Source organism: Myotis nattereri (assembly GCF_964212035.1).
Source record: "Myotis nattereri genome assembly, chromosome: 7".
NCBI classification, from domain to species: Eukaryota; Metazoa; Chordata; class Mammalia; order Chiroptera; family Vespertilionidae; genus Myotis; species Myotis nattereri.
In genome coordinates, this window is record NC_138082.1 from 77,923,520 (window position 1) to 77,936,271 (window position 12,752).

General features: G+C 50.5%; 1 protein-coding gene and 1 pseudogene across 2 annotated transcripts in view; one reads left to right on the forward strand and one right to left on the reverse strand.

Moving 5' to 3' along the window:
• The window catches only part of MGAT5 (alpha-1,6-mannosylglycoprotein 6-beta-N-acetylglucosaminyltransferase), a gene marked incomplete at its 3' end in the record, with an annotated part of 356,096 nt that extends 343,562 nt beyond the window's left edge, over positions 1–12,534 (reverse strand). The window contains exon 1 of the mRNA XM_081095204.1: positions 12,176–12,534. The remainder of the gene's footprint in view (positions 1–12,175) is intronic.
• LOC308522040 (large ribosomal subunit protein uL23-like) lies at positions 3,004–3,440 on the forward strand (annotated as a pseudogene). Its single transcript has one exon. The product of its transcript is annotated as a large ribosomal subunit protein uL23-like (transcript).
• Positions 12,535–12,752: the final 218 nt, after the last annotated feature.

Sequence of the window (12,752 nt, forward strand, 5' to 3'; positions counted from 1 at the left end):
TAAGCTCCTCCTGCTGTTCCTGAGGCCCATGTATTTTCATTCCGTTCTCGCTGCCAATAAATAAACGGGCCAGTGACCATTCCTCACCTGGCATTTCAGATTCTAGAAAGATATTTCCAGATCATCCTGAAGCCTTTGCCGCCTCGGCTCTTTTCACCAATCTCATTAGACACAACACATAAATAATATTGCTGTCCTTTCCTGACAGGTCTGGGAATTTAAGGTACTAGAGAAATTTGGCCTCGAAGGGCCCAATTAGGCCTGGATGGGGAAAAAAGAAAATTTCCCCCATCTTTCCAACCCTAAAAGTCCATGTCTCTAAACCTTATACTCAGAAAGAATACCACCGGGATTCAGAAATGTGACAGTAAGGACCAGTTGCCAGAAGGTGCTCTAAAAGCAGCCAGGAACACCCTCCCTCCCTCTTCCAGCAATGGACTCCCATTAGGTCACAAAAAAAGGCAGGGCTGGAACCTAATGAATAAATAATTAGCACTTGAATAGAATGTGTGTCCCTGTTAATTCCAGCTGGTTTCCACAAGAGAGCTCAATTAAATTAGAAAAATGGGGGAGGGGGAGGTAACACTACTTAGAATGGGACATTTTAGAATGGCTTGAACAGTTTCCTATGTAAGCCATCAGGTACAATGTTAATAGCAAACACTTCACTGTTGGGTCGAAGTAAATAGAAAAGAAAGTTTGAGGATGACACAGGGAGTGGGTTAGTTTCACAGCTGCCAGATTTACGCAATTTCCACAGGAACATCAAGAGAATTAACAGTCTTCTAAGCAGAGGGTCGCCATGCACAGGGTCATGGCCCAGTTAAGCTCGAGGGTCAGAGGTGCTCTCCGAGCCCGAGATGAGCATCGGGCTCTGTGGGCCATAAGCTGCCAGGGCTGCTTAGCTCTGCCTGCACCAAGGGGAACAAGTGTCTGTGTTCTGGCAAAACCTCATTTACAAAACGGGTAACAGGCCACAGTGGCGACTCCTGACCAGCATTTCTGACATAAAGGAAACCGAAGAGAAAACATCAGAGATATAAGGGTAGGAACTGTTTCATGAACTTTTCTTGCTGTTATATACATGTATGTATGGGAGTTCTGAGTCAATGTCCTACTGCAGGTTGGGGGTCAAAAGTCACTACATTAGAAATAATAAATAGTTTTGTGAGAATAAACAAGTCATCTTTTCTGTCAAAGAACAGTTTAGGCAGCCACCATTTGGGGCCACATGACTTGCAGCTCCCTGGGAGCGGCAGTCTTGAAACGGCAAAGGTCAACCCCTTCCTTTAAATCAGCCAATCGAGAAAGACTGTGAGCCTAAGCTCCAATCAAGAGTAAGGGACAGGTCACGCGTGTCAGGATTAAAAAGCCAAGCGCACCGCCTGCTCAGTGTGCCCATACCCTTATGCCTTGCTGCCTGGCTCCCGAGTATGCTCTGTGTTCTACCAGGACCCCTCAATTTGGGGGCTTGCCTTATTTCTAACAGTTTGAGAAGGGAAAACAAGTCTGCCTTGGACTGAAACTGGAAAGAATTTAAAGGTTTTTCATGCTAAGAAAAAAAGGGGGGTTAGATATATTGGGCACGCTCTTGAGCCTACAGTATAATCTTAAGAGAATATTTTTTAAATTACATATTTAATAAGAATATTTAGTTACAAGTAGTCCAAAATGATCTTCAAAGGGACACTACAATATTTCTTATGCTATTGAAATATCTGACAAGAGCTGTGTATCAGTTAGCAACTGCTGTATAACAAACTTCCCCAGCACTCAGTGGCTTTAAACAACAATCACTGATTACTGCCATAACTCTACAGGTCAGCTGAGTGGTTCTGCTGATCTGGCTTCACTGGCCTGGGCAAGACAAGTTCAGGAGACTTGGAGCAGCCGACAATTCATTGGAAGTCTGGCCTCGGCTGAGGCAACCTGGCTCATCCCCAAGTGTTTCTCAGATCTCCCCATGAGGCCAGTCTGGGCCTGTTCTCACGGCAGGGATCTCAGAGGGCTCACCCAGCTGTATAAGAGACTATTAGAAACACCTACACTCTTCTGAACTGTTTACTGGGCATCTGTTAATGTCCCACTGGCCAAAGCGGGCCACGTGGCCAATCCCAGTGTCTCGGGAGAGGAGCGGAGGGGACTACACAGTTACAAGGTAAAGAGTGTGGACCCAGGGAGGCCATTCATCAGGGCCATTAATGCAATCATTCTCCACAGGCAATGTTTCGTTTGCCATCCCCTTGGCAGAAGCAGAGAGATTTTACATTAGTTTAAGTTTTCCCATTACCATTTCTCATTTTGTTTTGCCATTATCACTTCTGAGGCAGGAAGGCAGAGTGAAAAGAACCAGGCTTTGAATCAATGAGATCCACATTTAAACCCTGACTCCACTACTTCTGGCTACAAGACCCTGTGCAAGTTTCCTTTGCACCTCAGTTTCCTCACTGCAATCGCAGGACTGCTGACAATTTTCTCAACTGGAACACATACACATGCGTAGCTTGGTCTAGCCACAGCTGAACTCGAACCTTAGATACTGTGTTTTACAAATGATTTGTTTGAACATGCAGTCAGCCCTCCATAGCCACTGATTTAAAATCTATGGATTCTACCAACTGCAGACAGAAAAATTTTTTTTTAATCCCGAAAGTTCAAAAAGAAAACATCTGTAAACTTGCCACATGCCTAGCACTACTGAATCCATGCAAATGAAGTGAGGTGTAGGCACACCCAGCTGTAGCCCACATGCAAATATAGGTTATATGCAAATATTCCCCATTTTATATAAGGGATGTGAGCTCCAAAGAATTTTAGTATCTGAGGGGGATCCTGGAACCAATCCCCAGCAGACACTAAGGGACAACTGAATTCAAAAATATGAACAAGGAAATAGGCACATTTCCTGTGACAGTAAAGTTCTTCAATGGGAAGGAGCAGTTCCTTTAAACAAAAGTAGAAAACCATTTCTTTACAAAAAGTCTTGAGGACCTTTTTATGACGATGACACCTGCCCCTCCCAAAGCCGAAGCCAAAGCAAAAGCTTTAAAGGCAGAGAGAGCAGTGCTGAAAGGCGTCCACAGCCACAAAAAAAGAAGATCCACGTGTCACCCACCTTCCGACGGCCAAAGACACTAGGGCTGCCAGGGCAGCCTACATAGCCCCGGCAGAGCGCACCCCGGAGACACAAGCTTGCCCGCTATGCCATCATCAAATTCCCCCTGACGACCGAGTCAGCCATGAAGAAGTCAGAAGACAACACAGGTGTTCATGTCAAGGCCAACAAGCACCAGGTCAAAGAGGCTGTGAAGAAGCTCTATGACACTGATGTGCCCAAGGTCAACACCCTGGTCAGGCCTGATGGCGAGAAGAAGGCATATGTTCGACGGGCTCCTGACTATGATGCTTTGGACGTTGCCAACAAAATTGGGATCATCTAACCTGAGTCCAGCTGCTTAATTCCAAATAAAAAATTTTACACTGAGAAAAAAAAAAATAAAAGTCTTGAGGACTGTCATAGACAGATAAGTGAACCCCAAGATGTTCAGTTCCTAAGCCCCGGGACCTGTGGAGATGTCAGCTTACAGGACAGACGCGATTAAGTTAAAGACCTCAAGATGAGATTATCCTGGATTGTCTGTGGGAGTCCAATCTAATCACAAGAGTCTTAAAATCAGGGAACCTTTTTAGATTTTAATGTTTCTTATATTTATGGAAACTTACACCTACATTTATACACTTTTCATATACATCCAGACATCAATTCATATTCTTATATCTAATTTTAGTCTTCCAGGTGAATGTGCTATAATGCCTGTATGTATAAATCCTATGAACAAATATAGGACTTTTGCAAACTCTGCATTTATTGTAATTATCATTGTTTAATTTTTTTTAAATATATTTTATTGATTTTTTACAGAGAGGAAGGGAGAGGGATAGAGAGTCAGAAACATCGATGAGAGAGAAACATCGATCAGCTGCCTCCTGCACACCCCCCACTGGGGATGTGCCTGCAACCAAGGTACATGCCCTTGACCTGAATTGAACCAGGGACCCTTCAGTCCGCAGGCCGACGCTCTATCCACTGAACCAAACTGAGGTTCGGGCTCATTGTTTAATTTTTAATAATAAATGGTAACAGAAGAAAGGGGGGAGGAGGACAGAGAACCTTTTCCAGCTGTGGTCAGAGCGCCAACCTGATGGCAGAGGGACAAGGACCCAGCTCAACGCTGCTGGTTTGGGCGCTGGAGGAGGGGCAGGAGCCTATGAATATCAGCCGGAAAGGGCAGGACATGCATTCTCCCCTGGAGTCTCAAAAGGAATGGATACCATGATCTTAGTCAGTGAGATCCATGTTGGACCTCCGACCTACCAAATTATAGAACAATAAATTCATGTTGCTTTAAGCCACGAAGTCTGTGGTTATTTGTTACAGCAATAACAGAAGAGCTACGTAATTTTGTAGTCTTTATACTAAATGAGGAAATAGAAAAGTCTCTCTTGAAGCCACTAGATGGGGGCGGGGGGGGGGGCGCGGGGGAGTCTGGAACTTGGAAACACGTGTCAGGCATGGCAAGAAAAATGGGAGCTGTATCTGATTCTGGATATGGTGGCAGTCAGACTACTAGTAAAGGCATCATGATAGGATAAGCAACTCATTTTCATGGGAAACCTTTATTGCAGTCTATAGGAAAGTACAATACAATCATTATCCATACACTCTCCAAGCATGTATGAGGGGAAAGCCATATGAACAAAATCCTTCCACAGAAACTCCCTAGAATTCATTCAGCTATGACTACTCCCGACCTTCAGCTGCAACTCCGCTCACGGCCACTTCTTTGCAGGTAACACCACAGTAAGGTAACAGCACTAACGCTCTGTGAAAATGGACACACGCACAAACACAGACGCACTCACACACAAAGTCCCAATGGTTGGGCTTCAGGAGCCCATGGATTATGCTCAAGGAGAGGGAGAAAAGACAATGCCTATCAAAAATCCACGGATTTAAAAAAACAGAACTCTGAAAATAGACACAACCCAACAGGCCCACAAGAATGGGAACACACCTAAGAATACTCTGAAGGACAGATAAGAGAAACTAGAGCAGACGAGTGTGCTGAGCTCAGCCAAGACACCCTGGTGGGACCCCACAGATGGGGAGAAGCTGAGATGCCTCATTTGACAGAAGAGAAACCGGAACCACAGAGCGCTGAACTGACCGACATGCAGCCAGCCAGCCCACTGCAGAGGCCTCACCAGCCAGAGGAAGTTTACCTTCAGTAAGTGCCTCGCTGCCCAGCTGATCCTGTGACACCATGTCAGGCCCCACATAAGGCAGTGGAGCTTCCAGTCATGCCTACTAAGGCTCTCCACTCCTTTCTGAGAAGCCCTTGGGGCCAGATGTGTTTTTTTAAGCGACCTGAGCAAAGACTTTCTCTCTCTGGAGCTCCCTGGACATCAGGATAGCAAAAAAGGAATGGTGAACCTATAGACGAAAGTTGATAACATTTACCCAAGAGAACTGCATGTGTGCATACTGAATAATGTAGAGTGAAGGGCTGTCCACAGAACAGTGTCACCTTTAAATCTAGCAAGCACAGGCGTTAGAAATCACATGAAGGGAGGAGGGGGAAATGCACCATCCTTAGTCACTGGAGCGGAGAACTTTGTAAAAGAGGGAAAGCCATTCCCATGGGCAGAGGGCCTTGAAGCTGTGTTGGCGAAGGTCTCGCAGAAGACTGGGGATGCCTCCTAGGATGAGCATGATTATTGAGGAGGCGGGAGAGGAAAGTGCCCCTTCCTCTCCAAATCCCCACGGTGCTGCCTCCAGCCCTGGTGGCTCTGAAAAATCACAGGAGAGAGGGTGAGGGATATCCACCACACTGAAATATCAAGAAAGCAGAGAGCTCAGACTTCGCGTGAGGCAAAGAGACTGCTTTTCTAAACAAGCTATAAAAGAGAAAGAATTGGTCATTTAGAAAACTCATTAGCATGAACACTAGTAAATAAAAAGTTGGCACTGAAAATAACAGATGGTTAAAAAAAAAAACACGCAGCTGCAAGGAGATTGATATCAAACTCCCTGTTCTTTCAAAGTAGTTTCATAGCGAAGCAGCGATGCAGGTATGTAAACAGAATCGGCGCGGCCTATGGCAGTGTAAATCCTTAGCTACTTTCCCCAGGCACTGTGCCATGGAACCACAGCACTCCGTGGCCTGGTCATCTTCTGCTCTTTGAATCTCAGTTTCCCAAGGGAAAAAAAATAGCTTCACTGGGGGGGACAGCTCTGAGCTGAGAAGTAAGGAGCCAGGCTTTCTATTTCTCGGCATTCAAAATAAACATCCCAGAGGTAGTGGTAATAGAGGGCTAGTTCTTCTTAGGTGAGCATTTGAACTATCTACTAGTCTGCCAGCAAAAGCAAAAACAACTTGAGTTCTTCCTGAACAGTTTTTCTTTTTTGCATGAGGGAACTTTATTTCTGTATTCAATCCTTCTTCTGCCGCTTGTATAGACAGGGGGATACAGCAGGGGGACTGAACAGAACTTGGGAGAGCTCTGATTCAATCCCTGTACTTGACAACATCAGAACTGATGCCCAAAGTGGTCATGAAACCTGGTCACACCCAGCTCACAAGTGGCAGAGAGAGGGTTCGAGCCCCGCTGGTGTAGGTTCAGGGCCCATGTTAGCTGGACTATCCGTAGTTGTTAACGCTAGGAACCTCACCCTGTACTAGCCAGTGCCTTTTTCCAATTAAAACCAGGAGAAGTCTTACAATGAAAGTCTTAGTTGAATGAGTGTTCTTCATTTGCATACTGTTTCATAACAACTGACTCTTCTGTGTGGGTGTGAACAGGCCTTAGAGCTTAACCTCCTTGAGCAGCTAAGGGCTCTTAACCAGAAACTTTCGAATCAGGGACAGGTGAGCACTGATGGGCCTGACGCAATCTGGTCACAGGAAAGGAATAAAGTGGAAGGAAACAGTGCGTGCCATATGCCTAACAGGAAAATTCCACGAAGCAAGAAGATGCCGGTGGTCAGAGAGACATTTTACAGAGCCTCAGCAATCTTTCCAGGATTCCACATACACTGCGGGAATGTCCTCACCAGCCCTCTTTTGGAACGGTTAAGAAAGAGCACGTCTTGCCCAACCCATGCTCCTAAAGAGTGAAAATCAATGCTGAGAGGGACTACGGGCCCTAAGACTGAGAGAGACAGAGTGAGAGAAAATAAGAATTTCAGAGTGAAACGTAAAGTCCATCCCAGACTACAGTCTTTTTGTTTATTGATTTTTTTGAGAAAGAGAAAGAGAAACATTGATTTATTGTTCCACTTATTTATGCATGTATCTGTTGCTTCTTGTATGTGTCCTGACCGGAGATTGAACCTGCAACCTTGGTGTATCAGGATGATGCTGTAACCAACTGAGCTACCCAGCCAGGGCTCATTCTTAAGATGTCAAACTTATAAGATGGCATAAAAAAGGGAACACCTCACTCAAAGGCACAAAAGACTCTTCCATCTGGGGATAGTGAGGGAACTTGGACACACCCCTCTCTCCCCACCAGATTCCAAGGGTTCTAGGAGTGGGAGGGACAGATGCCAAAGGCCATCACATTCTCTCCCTGGCTCAACTCTACAAACAAAGCAGGCACATAGCTGTTACCAGCTGCTATCGCTTGTTCCCGTGGGACCAAGGGTCAGAATTGAGGCGCAGCACTCCCACTGCTTCCTGCTGGTGAGACAGGGAGCAAGTCCTTCTACCTCCCTGCACCTCCATGAGCTCGGCTACAAAGAGCAAGGACCCGGAGGGATATTCCTCAAGTCCCTTCCAGCCCCTGCCTGTCTAAGGCTTCTCGTGGCTTTAACTGGAAAAGGGCGCTGGCTAGTGCAGGGCGAGGTTCCTAGCTTTAACAACTATGCACAGTCCAGCTATCATGGGCCCTGACCCTACACCAGCGGGGCTCGAATCCTCTCCCTGCCACCTGTGAGCTGTGTGTGATCCTGACCAGGCTTCATAAACTCCTAATGTCTCAATCTCTCTAAGTATAAACTGGAAATGACATCAGCATCTACCTCAGAGTTGCAGTGAGGAGTAAATGAAATACAAAAGAAGCATTTGCAATCATGTCACATATAGAAGATATATTTTTTCATCATCATCTATTTCTTGCCCACCTGTTCTTAAAATTTCTCCAAGACACATAATCTCTACACTGATCACCAACACAACACACTCCCAAGGGGAGACTGAGCCATGAAAGATCCAAACTGTTAGCGTGGAAGACTGCGCTGTGTAGGATGCTTATAAAAAGCATCTGACCAGCATGACAGCGCTTACGAGCCACCTGTGCTCAGAACTACAACACTAAGAAGAGGCGCTCAGACAGAAGTGGGTGGGCGGCACACATTCCCTCAAGGGCCAGCCACAAAAACCTCACAGGGATGCAAATAAGTGAGGCTGTTATTATTCTAGGGATAACCTTGACGTTTTTGTAAGTAACTCAGTTGCAAACACCAGTACTTCACTGTGACAAGTAACTAGGTACTGGGATAACGCCACTGCTGAGTTCATGGGCAACAGGATGGGAAAAAACCTAGGTACCCGCCCCAGCTGGGGTCAAGGTCCTGAAGCACACACGCAGATATGGCAACGGGGCTGCCAGTTTACAGGGAGAACTGCTCCCACCAAATCCAGCCACCGAGTTTATCCTCCTTGCCCCTCCTGACTTTTGAGGCCGGAAGGCCCAGCAGAAAGGCCTGTTTTCTTCCCAGAGGGTTATGTGTTCATGCAAGCGAGCTGGAGGATTCTAAAGAAACAGCAACCCCTCTCCTGCACACATACAGCCTTCCAAGTGTGAGGAAGTCGGGGAAGGATACACTTAATTGTGGCAATGAAAACAAAACAAGTAAATAAATAAAACTGCACAAGTGGGCAAACACAGCTCAAGTCCCAACTCTTCCAGCTGAAAACACGGTTACAGTACCGAGGCTCCGGGGACCCACCTTGGCGGCTTTCCAAGAGCTATTAGTTTGCGTTAACACACTGAAGAGGAGGTCAGGTAAATTAAAAGTGAGGAGGTAATTTTGAAAAAGGACATCTTTATACCCAGCGCCAGCACGGTGGCTGCCCAATACACACTCAGTGAGGACACCTGCAGCTGGCACAGAGGTCACCACATCTGTGCCTGGATTTCTGATGTTGACGCAGGCTGCAGGAGAGCATGGGGACAAGGCTTAGGTTAGGAACTCTAAGAAGATGGGGAGATCTTTACTCGTATTCTGACTGTTAAAGAGGGACTTTATACTTCAAAGCAAGTCTGAACTTTAAAGGCAACCTAGTAAAACTTGCACTGACAAGTACCAAATTCATTTCTGACCCAAACCGCTCAACCGTCACCCACATGGCACTCTCCCCCAACTGGAAAATGATCTCTCTTTTTTAAGTACCTGAATTCTGGATCACATACACCTTCCTCCAGTCAAGACTATCCGTTAATTGTTCGCCTGACACCAGGATCCTTCCCCAAACTTTGGCATCCACCATGACAACCCCCCAGAGACAACACTCCTGCTAGCACATGCTTTCCTGAGACCTACTATAATCACACCAACACAGAATACCATCCCCAACCACTCCCCCTCCCCCTTCCTAGAGCCAGAAGGACAAGACACAGAGGAGAAGGGGGTAAAAATGAGTCCCCTCTGCTCTTGGGAAGGAGCAGGGCAGCTCCCTGCAGGGATGACCACAGAGTACGAACGGACACGGACTTTCCAACCCAAGTCTTACCGAGGACTGCTCTTTGCAATTTTCTTGACATCGCTGCCTGTCCCCTGCTAAAATCAGTCTGAGCGTGACTCTGCCATGACTTAAATGCCAAGCCATGTGGAGCAGTAGGAAAAGTCATGTCAACTGTCAGCGTGCATCCAGATCAGATCCTGAGGAGCCCCTTCTCAGGGGAGAAGCCAAAGGCCTCCCCCTGGGCTGGGACCACAGGCGGACTCTGGCATCAAATGCTTTGGGAAGCCAGCTGGGCAGAGAAGTCTGGTTGGTTATTTTTAAACGGAGAAAACTGAATGGGAAAGGAGAAAATTTGAATTCCTACGGTCTCCTGAGGTCCCTTCCAGCTCCCAGATGCTACCAAAGAACAACTGCATATGTGCACGCACAGGCCCATGCTTCTTTATGAAAAGCTATATGGATGTGTGCCTATGTGTACATGAGTACCGTATTCACACTTCCACACACACGGCACTTGAAATGCGCACTGCCATGAGCTGCTATGCAGCACTGGCTGAAACGCAGATGCCATTGGCAAATCTGGGCGAGCCCCTCAGCCCCGCTGCCATTGCAGCCTGCCTTAAAACCAGCCAGCGCCACCTGGTAAAGCCCCAACCCCGGACGGTGGACTCCTTTCTCCTAATGACTCCAGTCGCAGGTCGCCTAGATCCGGGAAGGCAGGCTGGAACAAAGGAGCAAAGCAGCTTCCTTTTCCTCTTTGGCCAGTCACTCAGAGGGGCAAAGGTCACCCTCTCCCCTGTCCTGCATCAGCTCATTTCTCAGGCCTCTATGCTTCAGGGGGACTACATGGACTTCAACTTGGTAACTAGAGAAAAGTTCAAAGACCTCTAGACAGGGGATCTTTGCTCTAGACAGGGGATCTTTGCTCTCATCCTAGCAGCCAAAAAATGTAGGACGCCAGCTTCCCTCTTGCCACTTTAGAATGATTTCCTGCCTCTAACATTTGGCTTCAAGTGTTTCCAAGTGCAGTGTTGCCATCCCACCCAAACCTCAGCTTTTTCCTCCCCAACTCCACAGCTTCCTAAGCGTCCTAACTGGTCTACCAGAGCCCTGTGCAGACACCGGCGTCTGCCCAGGACCAGGGCTCGCAGTAAGTGCCAGGAGTACCGAGCCCTAGACTTGGCCTCTGGCATCTCTGCAAACCATATGCGACGCCTTGTTCCTGCATCCCCCAGGCACCTCGCACCCTGGTGGCTCTCCAAAAGCGGCTGGACAATGCGAAAGGCACCTCTTCCCTCTACAGCGCGGCAGCTATGAAACCAAGGCTTTGTGTGTGACGTGACAGCGAGTAGTGCGCCAAGGGCCCCGCGCTCACACACCCCCTTCCACCCACCCTGCTCACTGCACCGGTCCGTGCGCGTGGAGAGCGCACCGCGAGCGGGTCCACCTGGCAGGCGGCCGCGCCACCAGGCCTCTGGCCACCCGGCCTGCGACCTGGCCTCGGGGAGCGGGGATGACATCCGCGCCTCGGTTCCCAGCCGCGGGGGCGGCGGAAGAGAGAAGCGCCGCGGGCCGGGCAAAGGCGATGCCCGGAACCGGGACGCCAGAGGGCGACAGGCGGGGGCCGCGCCCCCGACTCCAGCACCCACCGCCTCCAACTTTGCGAGCTGCGGGCGGGGAGGGGGCCAGGGCCGCTGGAGACTCGGCAGGAAGTTCCCAGGCCCGCACTGAGCATGCTCTCGGGAGTGTGTGCGCGGGTGTGGACTCCGCGCTGCCCCTCGCCTCTCCGGCCAGGCAGGCTGGCCCTGAGCGCGGGCGGGAACGCGGGCCGCCGGCCGTCCCCCACGGCTGGGGGCACCATTGGACCCTGCGCACCCGGCCCAGAGCGCCCCCCGCCGCATCCCGCTTCCCCTGGGTCCCGGGGCCAGCCTCCCTTCTTCCCCCTCGCTGGCCCGTGGGTGAGCCCGCCCGGAGCGCCCAGGACCCGGGGACCCCAGCCCGGCCCACACCCCCAGCATGACCCCACCAAAGCTCCTCTGCGGTCCGACGCCCATCTGCCAGCCCCAGCAGCTCGCCTCCGGCCCGCACAACCGAAGCCTCCTCTGGGCAGTCCCTTGAAAAGCCCACAAGCCGCTTCCCCACGGGTCCCGGGGGCCTGCAGCCTCCCCTGGAAACGGGTTGCCACGGACAGGTGGGCGCCTCGAGGCGCGTCCCCGGCTTCGCTCCCGGTCCCGCAGAGCGGCCGTGGCCCCGGCACCCACGCAGGCGGCAGCGGGGCGGCGCGCAAAGCCCCGGGCTGCGCCACCCTCGGCACGGCTCTCCCCGCCCGCGCCCAGCTCCCCGTGCCCTCCGCGCTCCGCTCTGCGTGCATCTTCCCGCGGGGATGGCGAGTTTCCACGCGATCGCCCCGACCCAGTGGTTCTCACCTCCTTGTCGGGCAGCAGCCGGAAGCACCCACCACTCGCCGTCCCCGCGGGGCCCTAGGCGGGGGGCACGGAGTTGCGGCGCCCGGAGTCCGCGGTGCGGCTACCAGGGCTGGCTCGCGCCTGGGGCCACCGCGGCCGCCTCCGGAGCCGCAGGGCCGCCGCCGAGCTGGTGGCGGCAGGGATGGTCTGCAAACTCCCAGCCCTGGCGGGGCTGCGCGCGGCGCGGCCACACTCGGCCCGGACGCGGCAGACACTCCTCCGGAGCTCGGCCGACCAGGGCTGAGGTCGGTCCGCAATTTCTCCCGACCCTCCCTTTCCCGACCTCTCCAACTTCTCCCCGCTTCTGGGCTCCCGGCTCTGGAAGGCAGGGATCCCGGCCAGGGACGCTCGGCAAACTCCCGCCCTCCCCGGCGGAGCGCTCAGCCAATTCGAAACGCCCTAGCCTCTCAGGGGCCGTCTACAAACTACCAACCCTGTCGGAGGGGACTTCTACCAACCTTACTATTCCGCAGCCCGGAGGGAGGGAGAAATGGGAGAGACAGTATGATCCTGGCCATAAATAATATTCTAGCAAGGT